At 36.2% G+C, this 18,784-nt stretch overlaps 1 protein-coding gene across 6 annotated transcripts in view; it reads right to left on the minus strand.

Moving 5' to 3' along the window:
* The window catches only part of TENM3 (teneurin transmembrane protein 3), a 1,265,035-nt gene that overhangs the window by 984,090 nt on the left and 262,161 nt on the right, over window positions 1-18,784 (minus strand). For all 6 annotated transcript variants that reach the window (XM_039388717.1, XM_039388716.1, XM_039388715.1 and 3 more), the window contains exon 4: window positions 9,034-9,100. The gene's annotated coding sequence lies outside the window, so the exon portion shown is untranslated. The remainder of the gene's footprint in view (window positions 1-9,033; window positions 9,101-18,784) is intronic.

Below are 18,784 nucleotides of genomic sequence, written 5' to 3' on the forward strand. Positions count from 1 at the left end.
TCGCACATTACTTTTCACTTTTTTTGAAAGAGGTAATTTATTCTAAACTAAGTGGGGTTTGTTTGTTTGTTTTCTTTTTTTTCCAGTAAGCCTTTAAATCTTTTAAACTGGATAATAAATCCCAAGTGAATGTTTCATTCAGCATAAAATCAGACAACTGTCAAAAATGAAGCATTCACTCAATAACTATTTGCAAAAGAAAAACTAGGCTGACCTTTTCCCTTCCCTGTAAACTGTACCATAGGATAAAATCACCATGTGACTGGGATCTCATATTTATGCTTCATATTTAGCTTAGCTTATTATTCAAAGAACCTAGAGTATATATATTTTTTTTTAATTGCATCAGTGGAGCTTGGTTAAATTGGGACATTGCAACTGTCATCCTCAGAGAGTAAAGAAATCCTCTGTAAAGAAATCTTTCCAGCTAAGTGTATTGATAAGCATTGAAACAGTTAACACTACCTCAGTTACCAGCTTTTTATGTTAATGCTCCATAAAATTCCATATTGTAGTGGGTTTCTGTGGCTGGGTTTTGGTAGCAGGGGTGGGCTACATGGGTGTCTTCTGTTAGGAGCTGCTAGAAGCTTCCCTTGCCCCTTGGAGCCAATGCCAGCTGGCTCCAGGATGAACTTCCTGCTGCTGGCCAAGGCTGAGACAATTAGGAGCAACAGTAACGCCTCTGCGATAACATTTAAAAAAAGAAGATTGTTGCGCAGAAGAAATTCCAGTCGGGGAAGAGTGGAGTGAGAACATGGGAATAACAATGTAGACATCAAGGTCAGTACAGAAAGAGGGGAGGAGGCACTCCAGGCACTGGAGCTGAGGCCCCTGTGGCCCGTGGTGCAAACCATGGTGGGGCAGCTGTGCCCCTGCAGCCCATGGAGGATCATCGGGGTGCAGAGACCCACCTGCAGCCCATGGAGGAGCTCATGCTGGAGCAGGTGGATGCATGAAAGAAGCTGTGACCCCAGGAGAGGTCCAGGATGGAGTGGGGTCCTGCTGGAGACCTGCAGCCCGTAGAGAGGGAAGCCCATGTTGGAGCAGGGTTTTCCTGGGTAGAACTTGCAGCGCCTGTGGGGGACCCATGTCGGTACAGCTCATTCATGAAGGACTGCACCCCACGGAGGAGTGACCCACGGGACAGCCGTTTGGGAAGAACTGCTGCCCGAGGGATGGACTCACACTGGAGAGGTCCATCAAGGACTGTCTCCCATGGGAGGGACCCCACGAGAGCAGGGGAAGGACTCCTCTCTCTGAGCAGCGGCAGAAACAACAACTGACCATAACCCCCATTCCCCGTCCCCCTGCACCACTGGGGGGAGGAGGGAGAACATGGAAGGAGGGTTGGGGGGAAGGTGTTTTTAAGACTGTTTTATTTCTCACTCTTTGGCTCTTATCCTATTAGTAATAAATACAAGTACTATCCCCACTTAGAGTCTTGTTTTGCCTGTGAAGGTAATCAGTCACTGACCTCTCCCAGCTCTTATCTCTACTCATGAATTCTTAGCTGTTTTTTTTCTCTCTCCTCTGTGCAGTTGCAGAGGGAGAATGAGAGAGCAGCTTTAGTGGGTACCTGGTATCTGGCCAGGGTCAACCCACTGCACATATACTGGGGGTGAAAATCTTGCCCTTAGCAACATCTTTTCTCCAAAGACCTTTTCCCCCTCTGCCTGAGAGTTAGCTTTTCCCTCCATGAAGCTGAATTAGCTTTCAGTTCTTTGGTAACTCCTGTTGTGTTGTATTGGGAGTTTGTTAGTTTTTTCCACTGGGATAATATTTCTAAGTTATTTGGTATACAGAGACCTTCATCACCTCAAAAACAGCTTATTAGTCAACATAAAAATACTGAAAGCTCATGCATATAAAGTAGACAGCTGAATCATAAAAGCATATAATAGGCATTGCATTGCTGATTTCTCATTTCCACAGACTGTGAGCTATGGATAGGAAATGGGCTGACATGAATGCATTTGTATGAAGAAAAAGTGGGAAACTTTGTCTATTTAACCCATTCTACAAGATTTAAGTTTCAAAATCACATACCAGAGGTCATATAAATTTTCATTTAGACAATTATCTAAAGACAATTTTATACAACACACTCTCACTTCATGTCCTGGGTAAACATTGATGCAGTAATTATGTAGTTGCAAAAGTTCAAGATTTGTGTCCCAAGGCTGCTAAAAGACAAGGCAGCATATTCTGAATAGACTATCTTACAATGAGTTCAGGATATTTACCATAGTTACAGTAAGTGTTACAGCAGAAACAGTGGAAAAAGAAAACACAACTTGATGCTCAGCTAAAACTACTGTTCTTCTACATATATTTTAGAAGATTGTCAACATTCTGTAGTCTAATTTATGAATATGTGTCTTAAGATAAATTTAATTTCTTAACTCTAAAACCAAAAGGCAAATAAAGAAGCAAACAAGCATTTGTTTATGAGAGATTATGAGTATTAATAAATACTCTATTTTAAAGATAACCTAGTATCTAGTGTAACCTCTGCAGAAGTTTTCAATCATTACTAAACTAAACACATACTACTGTAGTGTAAGCTCAAACACAGCATTAACCGTCAGAGAAGGCAGACTGCCTGATATAAACCATCACCAGTATAAAAACATACCAGCAATGAAGGACCATTCTAGAAATAATTTTTAGTGTGCTAAAAGCCTTCAGTTAATAAAAAGAACGAGAAAAAAAATACTTCATGAATTAGCTCAGGTAACGTAATGCTTTAGGAAAATAGAAGTCACACCTGGTTTATAATTTACATTCATGTGTAGGTATTCATATTAACTTTCATTGATATCTGCATGAACATGTTGTTGATAAGCAGCACGTTACGAGAAACTCCATTACTTGTGACCAAAGATCCAGTACCATTCACCAGCTTGGTAATGCAAGGTCATTCTAATTATTTTCTCCACACTTTATTCTCCCCTCTGTGGACCTGGTAATCACTAGGACTCTTTGAAATGCTGATGCAGCATTATACTGATTTATTTTGAAATATACTATATTTAATACTAATCACTGGAACTGCATATTTGCTGAGGTTACATTTAAAACTATTAGGGTACATACTGTGAACAAGGCAATCTCCCACACTTGAAAGCTCCATAAGCAGCACTTCCTGTTCCTAAAAGTGGACAAAGTTACAAATAGTTTTGAAAAGGTCACCTATTGGACTAGTTTTTTTAATAAATAAATCTGCCACTAGTGGCTGCAGGGGATTTATTTGTGCTTCCTAGTGAAGTTAAGGACCTCAGTGCAGACCAAGCGATACCTCCCCAGGCAAAGCCTCTGTTTTGTACTTCCCTTTTCATGCTTTGCAATACATAACATCAAGTCAGTTTTCTTCTACGATACCCTGGGATTCGATAAATTTCTCCATCCATTTGACACACACTATTGGGATGCTTGAGGGAAAGCACTGTCAGATGATCTGAAGAGATCAAAATCTCATAATTTAACTCAATATTTTGGCTAATGGTTGAGCATTAGAAATGACAACTAACACACTGTAGGATCATTCCCATAATTGTCACTCTATAACAAAGGGCTTACAGAAAGGAAGGAGTACTTTAAATGCATCTTTACTACAGCAATTTGAAATAATGTTTTTTTAATTTTTTTTCCTGTGGTAATATTCATGTGCAGTGAATCAAAGGTCTGCCTTGCCCAGCAAATTATCATCTCCCTCCCAATTTGGCCTCAAGTAGATATCAGAAAATATATATCATCCTTGCCTCAGTGCTTTCCCACCAGTCATTTTCATTTACAGCCTTTTCTGAGTTGGAAATAATTTTTGGGTTTGGATTTTTTTTGTGCTAATTACCTCACAGTTCTTAGGGCAAAGTTTCTTTTATGCTAATCAGCACATGGTAATGGAAGCAGAAACTGATGTTAATTTCAAATTTTATACTTAATCTTAAGAGTACAATACATTTGTGTCCCGTTCAATTTTGCAGCCAGCAGCATGTAGCGCTGGCTACACATGTAGCGCTTCCCACAACAATGGCTTTTGAAAGATTCCACTGTTCCACTATGGAACAACATATGTTCCAGCCTCCCTTTCAGTGTCAAGGCGAAGATAATGTTTTATGCTCAAGCAGAATGAGTTCATTTGTAATAGCAAATTACTTTTATGTATAAAGCATTCAAAATATGACTTTGTTATTACTATTTACATACTTGATTTAGTGACCAGTGCTTTTTCCTCCTGCTATATCTGTACTAAAACTCTGTCACAAACCAAGATTTTTTTTATTTGCTGTATATAAGCTCTGTAATGGCTTAATTCCATCTTATTTCAAGACAAAAAGCCAAGTCAATTTTATTTCATTTCAGTTTATTTGACACTGTGATGGAACATCATATTTTCCTTAATTAGGAAAAGGTTCCCTTGTTTGCAGAGTGACTGACTGCTCAGCTTTAGTCAGGACCTAGACACACAGACTCTCAGAGGCACATTAAAACCTCAAGCCTGACCACCTCATCTCTTATATGACCAGAAGGGCAGCTGTAATAACCAAACAACATTTGTCCCTATCTAAGGGGTGGGAATGTAGCCCAAGTCATATGCAGAAATCCAGCTGCATGACTAGTTCAACATGTATATTCATGAGAATGTTAAAAGATACAGAAGTGCTTATATGGTGGACTATTTTGCTTGTAGAGTGGACCTACTTTCAATCAAACGAAAAATGAAAAAGATTTACAAAAGAACAAGCCGCAAGAGCAATTAATCTCATTCACTCCCTGTTTATTTGAAAGAAGTTCTGTTTTGAAGTAAAGAAGAAAAAAAGAGTGCGGCAAATAACAATCTATGGGTTGACAGACCTGATTCAGTCTTCAGGCCAAAGATGGTCACTATGTCATCTAAAAGCACCTCTGCCTGAAACCTTTTAAGTTACTGACCATACAAGAATGCATGTTGTGACTGATCTGTAAAAATGCACTCTTGATAAACAGGAAGATATTATCTTGCTTTCAACAGCTATCATATGCCACCTACATATCTATATACAGACACACACAAGTATGTGTTATACATGCCAGACACAGTCCTCAGTGTTTGGTTTACCTTTGCTAGAGTTAACTGAACAAAATAGAAGAGAATCAGCTAAAAATTTTATTGCATTAGAACATGAACTCACTTTAATTATCCTAAAACTACTAACACTTCATTCTCAAACAAGAATATAAGCCTCTTTTCATAATATTCAACACTCACTACGCCATTAAAGTTGCAGCAAATGAGCAACTTTTGAAGGGAACCCTACCAGTGGCTAAAATATTCAAGTTATACATGAAAGTGGTAAAACAGAGGAGAATAAGACAGAAAAGATATTACTACAATTCTGATATTTAGACCAACTGATCATCTAAGAGTATCTTTTATGTTTTCATTTCCTTTGATCTGCCAAAAAGATTCTTGTTTGTTCTTCCAGTTTAATGTGTTCTATGCTAGTTGAAGGGCTTTTACTTATGACTCTCATTTGTGGAAGTAACCCTTGAAAGCATGTTTCCCAGACAATCATCATCACTTTGATTCCGTGCTAACAATGTTTCTTTATGCAAAAAAAGCTAAACTCACCAAACCCAGAAGCATCGTAGTACTTATTTCAAAGTTCACCTGGTTGAATAGCATGACAGATGCTTTTTCAGTTACTGCTTTACAAAAGTCTTATCTATGTAACTTGGAGTACACCAATTATTTTACATCTGAAAGTAAAATAAAAGTGATGTCTCAAATATTACTTAATTTACCATAATTTAGGAAGTAATTATTTAAATATAGCAGCATTCCAATTAAGGACATCGGTTTGTACACTCTGGGTCTACCTGTATCAACAGGCTTTTGAACTTTACAAGCACAATAGATGGGTTACTCTGGAAGACAAGGGAAAAAGGCACTCTGAAAACAACTAATGGATTATTCAGTTTCCTAATATTTTAGAGATGTAATGTCAAGGTAGAAGTACATTCATGTCAACGCCTTGATTTTCATTATGTTAGCTCTTCACCCTTGAAATAATCATTTCCATAATTTTTTATTGGTAACCAAATCAGTACTATTAAAAGAAGAACAAAATTCCCACACAAGTTTGATTCAGTACGAGCAGAGCAAACCAAACAAAAAAACAAACCAAAGCAAACCTGACACTAACAGAACTGAGAGGTGGACATATGGGAAAAAAAAGTAACAACAGCCATTAGAGCGATCAGAATAAACAGAACTTCAAAACACAGAAGATACAAGAAGAAATAAAAAAGTTTACTTAATTAATTTTACTAACATAGCGCACTAATGGTAAATTACATCCTTTTAATGACACTTCTATCTAAATTATGTCCTTTTATGTTTGTCTTTACAGGGGATACAGTTAATTCACTTATTCAAATATTTAATTTTTTTCTACTATTATACTCTTACTGATCAAACTTTCAAGAAGGCATCTAAACAAACTGATTTTTAGAGACTTTGATAGCTTCCCCTCCATATTTAAATATAAGGCTACTAATTCAATCAAAACCATCTGACATACTGAAAATGCAATATCCCAGTCTAGCATTGTTTCCAGTGAAACAATAAGTATACATAAGAATGGCCATAAAAAGAGATGACCAGGTAAAGGGCTCCCTGTTGTTCTTAGCCTCCTTCAAGCCAGAGGGTATTTCTACACAGGCAAGAAATATAACTGAACACAGAAAATATAAATAAATGTTACCCCTCATCAGCAGAGCAATTCTGAAAAGGCCTCTTTAAACAACTTGTGTTCGAATAGCTGAGCTTTCAGGATAAACTGCACATGGGCTTCTAGATGTACTCAGAATTGGTGACAGAAGGGGACAGAACGGCTTCACTATCTATTATTTTGGTCTATGTGTTGGACATTAGGATATATTCTTGAAAACTCATCCAAAATAATAATGCATAATAGGGTTATTTTTTTTTATTAATTCTTTATTAGTAGTGAAATAAGCACATTTCAGTATTATATTTAGGAAAGCAATGCAATACTCCATTTGTATTCAAGTGAGAGAACTACAAGTGAATAAGCATAAAATATATCTTCCTGTCCAAGATCAAATACTGCCTCTTAAGCAACTCCTGTGAACATTTAAAATTCATTTGCCTCTATGTCAGAACAAAATATCATCTCTACTTCTGGTTGATATTTTCTTCTTTGACATTTCTTCACTGCTTAGTTGAGAAGCAAGTGATATGCATTGGCTCAATAATATCATAGCATGTGGGGACAAACAGACTACCCAGTTAAAATAAAAGCTAGTAACAAGATAAAAAAACCAAAACAAAACAGTTTATCACAAAGCTCTAAAATGAAGGCCCAGTTCTTCCTATTGATTTCTCTACAAATCAAATCCCAGGGTTTTTTTCGGAAGAGACTCAACTGTGGCCCCACCCTCAGTCTCATTTCAACTGCACAATCTAAACAAAACCCAAAAAGACCCAAACCTTGGCCCCCTTGGCCTATTTAAAAAAATAGTATCATGTGATGGAGTGCAACCATTTTTCCTCACAGAGACCAGACTGTCATCAGGAAGAGTTTAAACAATTTTGTGACGATCAGGAAAGATGTAGTTTGTACTTATGTAAATATTTATACAGAATCCTTCGAAGTACTCTGCTGCTTTCAAGTATAATAGACCACTAGCAATAAATAAAATAGTTCTAAAAAAATGAACCCTATAAAAAGAAATTGACCCAGGAAAGGTTATAAAGTGTTTCCCAAAATGATGCATCCTGCTGTAGCCCAAGATTTTCATGTTGAAAATTAAAGCTGATTCCTCCTCCACCAAGATCAACAACACTTCCTTTACTTAAAAGAATAGTGAACAAATGATTCAACATCTGTGTCAACTTATATATACACCAAAATTGCTGCAGGTAAATTGATTTAAGAATACTCAGAGCTATAAGAGCTATAAGATTAATATAATTGTTTTTGATACCTCATAGGTAGAGATGAATTTAGGAAAAGAGGTAGGGACTTTGTATTAAGTTCAAAAACAAATAACCAAAACTAGTCTTAATAATACAGCTTTGTAACTACATTGATTGTTACAGACCACTCCAAATACTACAGTGATTTCTCTTCTGATCTTGATCAGACATTGCCCCAAGCTGTGATGTCCTGAAGTCATAAAAACCCTCTAGCATCACACCCTGTTTTAGAGTGCAAGACTGCCTGCCTCCCTCCAACAATCCTCATTCAATATCTAATGAAAACTGAAGGCAAACTGGAAGCTAATAAAAGATATAAACTTCTTAAATCATTCCCTTGGTAATAAACACAGTAACTGATATAAATTTACTTTTATATTCAATCGTACAACAGGTATGTATTTAAAATTCATTTGCAAAGGATGTAAAGCCTTAATGTGCATAGCAATTTCACATTGCATTGTTTTGCATGAAGACTCTTAAAAGCTATTAAGAAGAGTAGTGTCTTTTTGAAAGACAATGAAGTCTTCTTAAAATTATTGTTGATGGCATACAGCCAGTGTTATTTTTAACCCTGGCTGCAAAAACCCAAAGCAATAACCTAGAAATAGCCTATCATGAACCACTTTTGTACCTTCATTCAGTCTTTCAGAACACTGATTCATTCTCCTTCTAACATACTAATTTTCTGCTTTTCTTATTTCCTGAAACCCATTAAAGTATAATAAAACTTCCTGTAAAAGTATAGTAACTCTTCCACTTTAATTTCTAGTAATTTTAATAACTTCAAAAAATAATTTCATAGACAAATTTATGCTATTCAATGAAAACACTGGGAATTACAGCCAACTGAAATAGAGTCCTTTACTCCAATTTGGTTGTCCTTTTATGAAAGATAACTAAATATTCTGAGCAAGAACCATCTGATCCACTGAGATCATTTCATCATTGGCTATAGTCAGTAGTCATAATGGCTTCCCAGAACACATTTTAAGTAAACATCAAAGACTTAAAAAAAGAAAAACTTCATTAAAAAACCCCACACTTACTGTTACTTCTTTGATGTAGACTCTATATTCTCAATGAAAGCATGAAGTTATAGTTCAAAGTTATTGCCTGTTAAGAAGTCAAAACAACATAAATATATTAATTTAATATATAATAAACTTTGAATTACAAATGCTGATAAGAGTCTCCTCATAAGATAAATAAGAAATATACCCACAATAAGGTCTATGTTTCTTTCTTATTCCTCCCCCTCCCACCATGAATTAAGAATCACAAGTGCAAGGCAAGTGGAAATTATGTGTTTATAGAGACACTGTCACAGAATGAAATAACAAATACTACCTTGGGACCATAGGAAAAATAATTCAGAACGCACAAAACCAAAAACCTAATGGAATGAAAAATAAGCTCTAACTCATTCTAATACTCCAGCAATAGACACAAATTACTACAATGAGGATGCATTCTCTTCTAACTAGCAAAGTAAAATTCCAAGATTAGGACCAGATAATAAAGATACGCATCGGTTGACTTTTTAATATATTGAAACCAAGATAATGGTATCTCCATTTTATCACTTATTCCACTGGACTTATCAAATATATCAGATCTGGGAAAAGTGCAAATCTGATCACATTGCCAATAACAATTATCTTATATCTACAGCCAGTGATTAAATAGCATTAAAATAGTTTCTCTTACATTGGTATATTCTAATTTTGACATAAAAAAGGGATTGGCTAGAGCCAAAAGAAATAAAGAGAAAATGCAATCAATAAGCATCTTTTTTGTATGATTTGCTTAATCTTACAGGTAATCTTACTTGTATTTTTCCTTTGTTATACAGAAATACCAATTTGTGGTAAGTGAAATAACAAACAACATCAACTGTATTACATATTGACAAAGTCAGGCCTTTAGGATCCATGAAAGTAGTTAAGCCCACAGATAACTTCTAATTTAGAAAATGTCTCTGAATTCTTAATGTGAATCCTTACATGCTACAGTAGAATGAATAAAACATGTCCATGTGCCCTTAGCTATTGAGATCCTACAATTGTAGAAGCAATATAAAGAAAGATAAAAGTTGTCACCCTGGGCTATGATGATCTTTCAAAGTAAATATGTGTTTGCACCCATTAAAACATCTTAGTTGCAAGCACTGCTCCATTTTCCCCCTCCTCCATATACAAGATCTATGATTCCTTAAATAGAATTATGTTTTATTTTAAACTCTACCAGCATGTTACACACTTCGTATAACACAGAAACTGAGATTTAATACAAAAGGTGAGACAGACAACTTGCAACAGAAACACCTTATTTGCAGGTTTATCAAGATTTAGATGAAATGAAACAGATCTATCTGGCCTCCCAATCACAATGGGGGAAAAGTAAATTATACCAGGAGACCTTTGCATAAAACAGTGCAATCAAGTTTACCGCAGCAGAACCTTGAGTGAGTGTTGGGAAAGCTGCACAATAAGAATAAACAGAAGTCATAAATTGCTCAGCATGTTATGAGAAAATAGTCTTCTAAAACACAGGAGATGTGAAGTCATCTTTTCTTCTTCGTAGAGGTTGAAAAACATGTAATATGTAACAATTGCATCATTCACAGTGTTTTTTCCCAATATTACTCAGTAGTATTCATTCACATCATGCAACATAGACAAATTAAAGATCACTGTTTCATTATTTGCTAGATCATTAAAATAGGAGGTGTTCTGGTACAGGACGATAAGCCTGAATGCAAGATAAACAGTCTCTGTCTCTTACAGTTTAGTGGTTCTGTTTGTTTGTTTTTAATATTCTCATTTAACAGAGTTAACCATTGTTGTGAATCAAAACCCAGATTTAATTAAATGTATGAATTAAGAAAGGATAGACTTGGTTCTTTATATTAGCAATACCTGCAACAGAATTCTTCGGTTTCTCTCATCTCCTACTTCCATCATTAAAGATACTAATTAAAATGTACATAAATATATGAGTCTTTACTAACAAAATGAGAACAATAAAGCTTAGAAATTGGGTGTGACCCACTGGTAAAATAATGTTTTCAGTTGCTATTAAAATTGTTAGTTTATTTAAACTATTTATTCCAAAGAAATGCTTTCTGCTTGAATAGAAGCAGTATGACATCAAAATCATGCTAAACAGATGTTAAAATAGATATTTGGAGATTAACCACCTTGCAGTACTAGTAAACATCAGTTTACTGCAGTGAACAGGAATGTTAATAAGATACCTTGCAAAGATGCTTATTCCAGAAAAGATGCTTGACATTAATTTCAGAACTCAACTTGTTCAAAGTTGATAACTTTCAACATGTCTCCTGCTAACTGAGTGGCAGAGAAGAATGGAGTTCTGCTTATTGTCCTGCACTGACAAGCCTTCAAGAGTTGCAACAGGCATAAGAGCAATTTTTTATTGTATTGATTAAGGAAAACCACTGCTAAAGTTTTCCTTGTTTATCTGTTTCAGTAAAATTCTGAGCCAGTGCATGTAATGATTTTGCTTTTCGGACTGTATTACAGACTTTAACTATGACTTTATTATACCAAAAAAAATTTAAAGAGCTTATAGCCAATAATTCCACAAGCTATATACAAATCCAACATTAAAAGCATTCAAGGGGCATCCACACGTGACTGTCCCCATGTGGAAAAAGGGCCTGATTACATGATATACATGGTTAAAGTAGGATTAGGGAAGTAGATTGTGCCATACTGATTTATTCCCTCACACTCTAATAGAAGTAGGCAATCTTAAAAATAATACTTAAAATTACACACAAGGACTAGAAGACCATCACCTGTGAGCGGCAATAACTCAAGATTTTCTCAAAGGTAAGCTTGAATTCAGGCTCAGTATTAGGACTTCATGAGCGAGTTACTAAAGGCACTTGATTCAAATAATCAAATAGGCCATTTTGTCATTACTTAACACACCTCTGCCAAATAGTGACAGTTCTGTCTAGAGCTCTAAAAAGAAAGCTCCAAATCCCACAACTCTAAGCCTGTAATTCCATGTTTAAACTTTGTAAAATTAACACTACTAGCACATTTCTAGTTTGCCTTCTTTCAGCTCCCAAACCCTTTGCTGAAGCAGCAACTACATGCCCACTCTTTTGCTTTAGTTTCTGAAAGACGGGGAAGTTCTGGTTTGCTCTCTGTAGCTGTCAAAGGCAATTTGTCTGCACCTCTGAACACAAATATATACATATATATATAAAAGAGCCATCACCTGCTCTGAGACCATATCTGATTTCCTGTTTTTCCCCTCACAGAAAATATTTAGTTCTACACCAAGAGCAATATTAATTCAAGTGCCTATTTTAAAGACAATCTTAACATTACTTAACAAGGGGCATAAATTCAATCCTATATGTAGGAGAGTGAACTAATCATTAAGCAATCAGGGGAACAAAACTAAGCTTAGACACAATAAAATGTAATAAACATGAGGACCTATACATAGATTTTGGAACTGCAGATAAAACTATTTTTTTACATTACATATAAGGGCTTATATAGTGATACATATAATTTATATAGTCTCAAAATACACTGGAGGCTAAAAATAACTAGATCACTCGTAAGCTAAATTTTCTAAGCTGCTATGTTTAAAGGATATTGTATATATTGTATTTTTTCTTTCCACTTTTAGAAAAAACAAACAAACAAAAGACAAACAGAATGGTAAACTCATAAAAAAGTTTGTTGCTAGACCAAGGATATCTGAACGAAATCTGTTAAAGCAGAAATGCTCTATTTACCTCACTGTTTGAATTGTTTTCTGTAGATTTTATAGATTTTTCTCTTTAAAGAGAAAAGATAGTCATCAGCACATTTTGTTCCTTACTTTTTTTTTTTTTTAAATAAAATAAGCAGATGTGGATGGGTGATTATTTTTTCAGTCAGGTGGAAGGCAAGTTAAAATCACAACCAAAAAAGTATACACAATTGACATGGGAAACATTTAAGAACAAAATCAAGTATTTCTTTTCAGAGTAAGAATTCTCTCTTTTTTATTTGAAATAAAAATCTACTTTGGACACTTCTTACAGTGCAAGAAATCTGTATATTTGATCACTGTAACTCACAGCAGACATAAGAACTACCAAAAAAAACCCCAAAATACCCAAAAAGGTGCATTTCTTCCAGAGACTGAAAATAAGATATCAATTACAAAAGGCAAACCAAACCACAACAAATTACAGGTTGAACTGTAAGAATTTACTTCCAATTTTACAATCCATATCCTCCAAAATAATTGCTTTTCACCACTAATGACAGTCGAATCTGTGCAACAGAAAGCTGTGTGACTATTGGAGGTCTTCCTGCTTTGAGGAAAGAAGCTGGAGATCAGGTATTCCAAAGCAATTAAGTATTACCATATCCAGTTAGTAACGAGCTACATTTTATTCTTTTTGAACCTTTGTATGACAAATTGCTCACGAGCTCCCATAATGTGGAATGCAGAGTGCAACATAAGACCTGCAAGGTGCTGGTAGAGACGCAGCAAGTAGCTATTTCCTGGCAAGGCAAACAAAGATGATGCGTTGCTCTAACAGAGAGACGCACACATTTGTAAGAGACTGAAGCAATGTTTAATTAAACAGACTATTTCCAGGACAGAAAAAAATATAAAGAGATAAGTTAAAGTGAAAAGACTGAACCTGCCTGTGAGATTTGCGCAGATTGAAGAGGAAAACTCTTTGAAACCCCTCACTGCCCCTTGCTCACAAGCAAAGGCAGGATTCCTGAAGATGAGGGACACTCAATAGAACTTCGTCTTGACTATACCAAAACTATTTATTGATTTTTACATTTTATAAGCCTCGTAACTAATCTGGCCATTTGAAATCTCATTAAAAAGGACTCCCATTTTATTTTAACAGGCCTGGGATTAAACTAATCCCACAACATCCACATGAATAGCAAGACTTTTTTCACCCAGGGAAGCTGTAAATCTTCAGATTACAGCAAGTGAGCACATTGAGAAGCATCCTACCTGCCAAATACACTTTCCACTTTAGCTCAAACCTAGTAGTGCTACACAGGCCCCCAATTCAGCTTCGTGTGCTAGGTAGAGCTGGCACAAGAGAAATTGGAGCAGTAAGAAGCATGTGCCAGTGACTGGTAATTATAAAGGGCTGACAGGGCTCAAAATGCCAAAGTGTAAACAGCATTCTGTTCTGACAGGCTTGAAACACATAAAAAAATAAGCTTTAAAAGAGTTAACCACAGAATAATCATTCCTTTAAGCACATCTACTACCAGCAGGAGCTTACTGCAAGCGGCTTGCTAGCCCAATACCTTTTGACCAACAACCTATTTAAAATGTATCCAATCTTTAACTTGTGGATATAAAAGCATACACACAAAATCATACTGAATAAGCATAAGCAATTCAAAGTTGTTAATCAATGGTTTATTAATTCAATTAAAGTCTGAAGAAGTATTTAATACTGTGAGATCCCTTTCTATCACAATTCTATGAGCATACTTGAAAACAAGAAAGCAGAAAAAATACTGCTTTAAGGAACATTTAAGGATGAACTATATCTAAAAAGGACTAATAAAAGCACATAAGAATCATCAAAAAAGTTCTATAGAAATCAAGTTTTTATATGGTGAATCATAAAGAGGTGAAACTTTTTTATTATGCATAGGCAATTTATCACATTTTTATGAGCAACAGTACACTCCTACGTGATAGGACACTGAAAGGAAAACTTCACTGTATTTCTGATTCAATACAAGCCCCACTTGTGCTTCAGTCATATTTTACATCTACTTATTTAATACAGTCCCTCTGTCACAGTTCATTCACAAAAGCTCAGAGACAGGGACTGCAAGAACCTGAAATGACTGGGTAAACACTTCTTGTATATTTCTGAATATAGAAACATTGGTAAACAGGAGCAACTAAAACTGAATAAACAAAACCAAGAAAATTGGACAGAAAATCATAATTTTTGAAGCCAAACATGGTCTAGAAAAGGGCTTGGAACCACAAGTACATCCTCAGTACAACAGCATACTGCAGAGAAGTGCCTCTCCTGGAGGTTACTGACTCCTAAGTCATATATTAGCATAAAAATCTCAGTATAGATCTGTACCTGACCTAACAAATCCTACACTTCAGGGAAAAGGCTTATATTAATGTATTCCCATCACATCACTAAGGCAGCTAGCTGTATTATCATTATGCAATATAATGATATCATGTACAGAATCATCAAGACACAGGAACTCAGACCAGAAACAGCACATATACCCACAGGTCCTTCCACTGCGTGGTATCATTATATCCTTACCCCGGGTTGGGGTGTTGTTTTTTGTTTTAAAGTCTTTTGTTCGGGTTTTTTTTTTTTTTTTTTTTTTTTTTTTTTTGGTGGGGGGATGGGGTAGGGTGGTTTATTTTTTTTTGTTTGCTTGCTTTTTATAACCTGGTATAAATGAATTCTTAAAGTCACCTGTACCAGTCAACATATCATAATATACCACAGTACAAGGCACTTCCTTACTTTTTTTACTCCCTCTCCTAAACCACATCTACTGTGTATTCATCTGCTATTGAGAGTGAACCACAGTCAGGAGCAAGTTTAATGCTTATTTTTCCTGGGGTTTAAGGTTTTAGCCAGTATTCCTTTCCCACAGGGAGAAAGAGTCTTCAGAGGACAACAAGACCTCAATGATTGTAAATGAAAAGAACCTGTGCAGTCTTAAAGTAAGGAGCCATTAGAGTGCCTGTGGTGGGTTGACCCTGGCTGGATTACAGGTGCCCACCAAAGCATCTCTATCACTTCCAGATGTTGGAGCTGGCTGGCACTGGCTCCATCAGACATAGGGGAAGCTTCTGGCAGCTTCTCACAGAAGCCACACTGGTAGCCCTGCCCCCTCTCTCCACTTTAAAAAAAAAAAAAAACAAACAACAACTCACCCTTTCTTTAAAAGAAAAGTTTTAAAGCATTGATGGTTAAATAATACTTCTGAAAAAAATGATTCTTCTGTATAGGTGAGAGATCTATAGTGTATCATTTAAAACAGAGTTACAAGAAGCAGTGTTATGGTTAGCAATAATTAGTGGAAAACAGGAGAAGAAGAAAATTCACCTTTTAAAAGGACTAAAAATGAAAGTATAAAGAAATTTCACTTCTCATGTGTCTGACATTTACAAAAGTGTCCCTATGCCTTTGGAAAGTTGATTTTTTTTCTTTTTAAAGAGAGTCTAAAAGAGGGTTTCTTATAAGAAAGGACTAATTAGTGTGACCCAGCTTTCTATGGCTGCCAGTTGCTTTTAATAACTTCCAAAGTCACAGACATACTATGAACTGGTATTTAATTTTGTTATTTAAGTTGCCTTTTAAAAAATCCAATTTACAGTTAGCTTTCTAATTCACACTGTCTCAGGTTTTTCCCATACTCCAGCTTCCCTCCCACCAGGCAAATATTTGTTGGCTGAGTGGCTTTTACCAGACTGAGACATCAGCTTTTTCTGAAGTTTCCATACGAATAACTGCAGCTGGGAATTCTGCCCACCAAAACCACCACTTCATGGTAAAAATACTAGCTTCTTGCAAGCATTCACAGATATTTCTTTCTTTAGGCTTGACTATGTTGTCAACAGTCTATCTTTAACATTTAATATATAAGTTAATTTCAAGTGAATCACAGGAGAAAACATGTTTTGGTAATTTGTTTCAGCAAGCACAACTGTTTTGCTAATAATTAGAGAAAAGACCTTTAAAAGGGAACTGGCAAAGTATTTAGTTATTTTTCTTCTCACCTTAACAAACGTTCATTGAGAGATATGTAATAAGAACAGAATGAGATAAGACAACAAGATGAGATGTGGGAAAACAGGGCTAGAAAGAAAATCATACAGAGGGAATTGGAAGGAGAGGCAGAAGCTGAAAGGAACAGTGATAAGATAATGTGCTCAAGGAGGAAAACATCAAAAAGTATGAAAAATTAAGTCACATAGAATACGAAAGAGTTAAGGAACAAGAGAAGACATGGACGAGGTTAGATTTCAGCTGGAAAGAATGGTGAAATGTTACAGGGTACAGTATAATGCAGTGCAAGAATAAAAGAAGGTATACTAAGAATAGTAGCTGAAGAATCAAGCAACAGCAGCAAGGCTCCTCGTGCTTCATTTACTTGTAAAGGCTCAGACCTTACTACTTAAGGAGAAAGGAACTGTTCCATAGAGTTGCCTAGCTGGGGAAAGACTCCTGTAGCATCACTCATTCACAGCTTTGTTTATTATTTTAAGAATATTGCACAGAGTAGCCTAGCACAAGTTGGTACTTGGTAGTTCTTATTTTGCTTTTCCCAAAATATTCCCTAGCTTAACAGAACAGGCTTGCAAACAGTTTGTACACTATGGCAATAAGCAGGACAACTGAACAGCATCTCACCTTCCTCCCTACATTGACTTCCTCTCTTTGCCATGCCCAACATTTCATTGCATAACTTCCATGACGTGCTACACATATAACAGCCAAGAAGCTGTTCAGACTGCTGAACAGCTGTTCAGACTGCTGCCTGAACCATTCATTCTTGGCATGCCTCACTTTCTGGCATACCTTCTGTCAAGATCTGCAGTTTGGAAAACCAACATCTTCCCCTCTACCAGGATTAGTGGAAGGAGACATGGTAAAATGAAGGAGGATGCAAATCTTCCTCTAAGATTCTCCAGGATTTGCATACTTAGTTTAACAAAACAAAAGATAAGCTAACTTACTTCAGTTAACTCGTCATAGCATCAGCTCCTTTCTTCACACACATTGTAAGACTGCTTTCAAGGAATTGGGTTTATGAGCCAGGCCCATACTTACCTAGATCCAGAATCATCCAGGTTCTCTTTGGTCTTCTGTTCTACACGTTGGAAGTACTCTGCTGCTTACATCTTCTGCTTGGCCACAAGGTGTAGAGCCCTAGCGTCTTTTGTACATTTTACAGGAGGAGCATCTAGCTCATTAAGGTGTTGTTTTTCCCTTGGTCACAAACACCTACTCTTACAGTTCCTTAATTATGAGAATATGGTGCATATTTCTTCCAATTCTTTTTCTAAATTTCTCTTTTTTTTCCTTCTCTGCTAATTCAGATTCTTCTCCATTTTGCAGCCATCTCCACAAATCATTGATGATCTGTAAGTATGTCATCTGCCTATTTTCCTAAGGAATGCTAGTACTTTGATTCATTTGCTTTCAGAATATAGCAGATCTCATCTAAAAAAATAAACTCAAATTCTCCACAGTAGTTCAGACTTACTCCTCCAGCTAAGAAAAGCATCAAACCTCAGAACAAATAAGCTGTCCTCAGAGCAAGCCATAGGTGATCTCCCAAGGAGTACTGGGAAATGCTCTTCCCAGGTGGGCTCAATCAGCACTGATTGGCATCTGCTGCTTGCTCTCTCTTGCATTTGCTCCGAACTTACCAGGTCACTCCTTAATGCCACACACCTGCCTGGTCCACCCTTTACTTGGCTGAAATGCCCTAACACCTGCTCAGGTACAACCCTTCAGAGATTTTGTGCCCCCCACAATTAAATTAAAGTGAGACTTTATGCTAGATTTTCTTTGCAAGGGCTTAATATAGAAAAGATGCTGTCAGTATTATAATAAGCATTTTAATACTGTGAGCCTATTTTCTGTAGCAGAATAACAGTTTTCTTAATCTACTGGGAAAGGTACTCTTAGTGGGATCAGCTGTAGAGTGCAGCCAGCAGAAGCAGCTGCAGAGATTGCTTCTGCCGTTACCAGGATATTATTGG

Source organism: Pipra filicauda, unplaced genomic scaffold, assembly GCF_003945595.2.
Source record: "Pipra filicauda isolate LSUMZ 115617 unplaced genomic scaffold, ASM394559v2 scaffold67_size6003252_pilon, whole genome shotgun sequence".
Taxonomy (NCBI): domain Eukaryota; kingdom Metazoa; phylum Chordata; class Aves; order Passeriformes; family Pipridae; genus Pipra; species Pipra filicauda.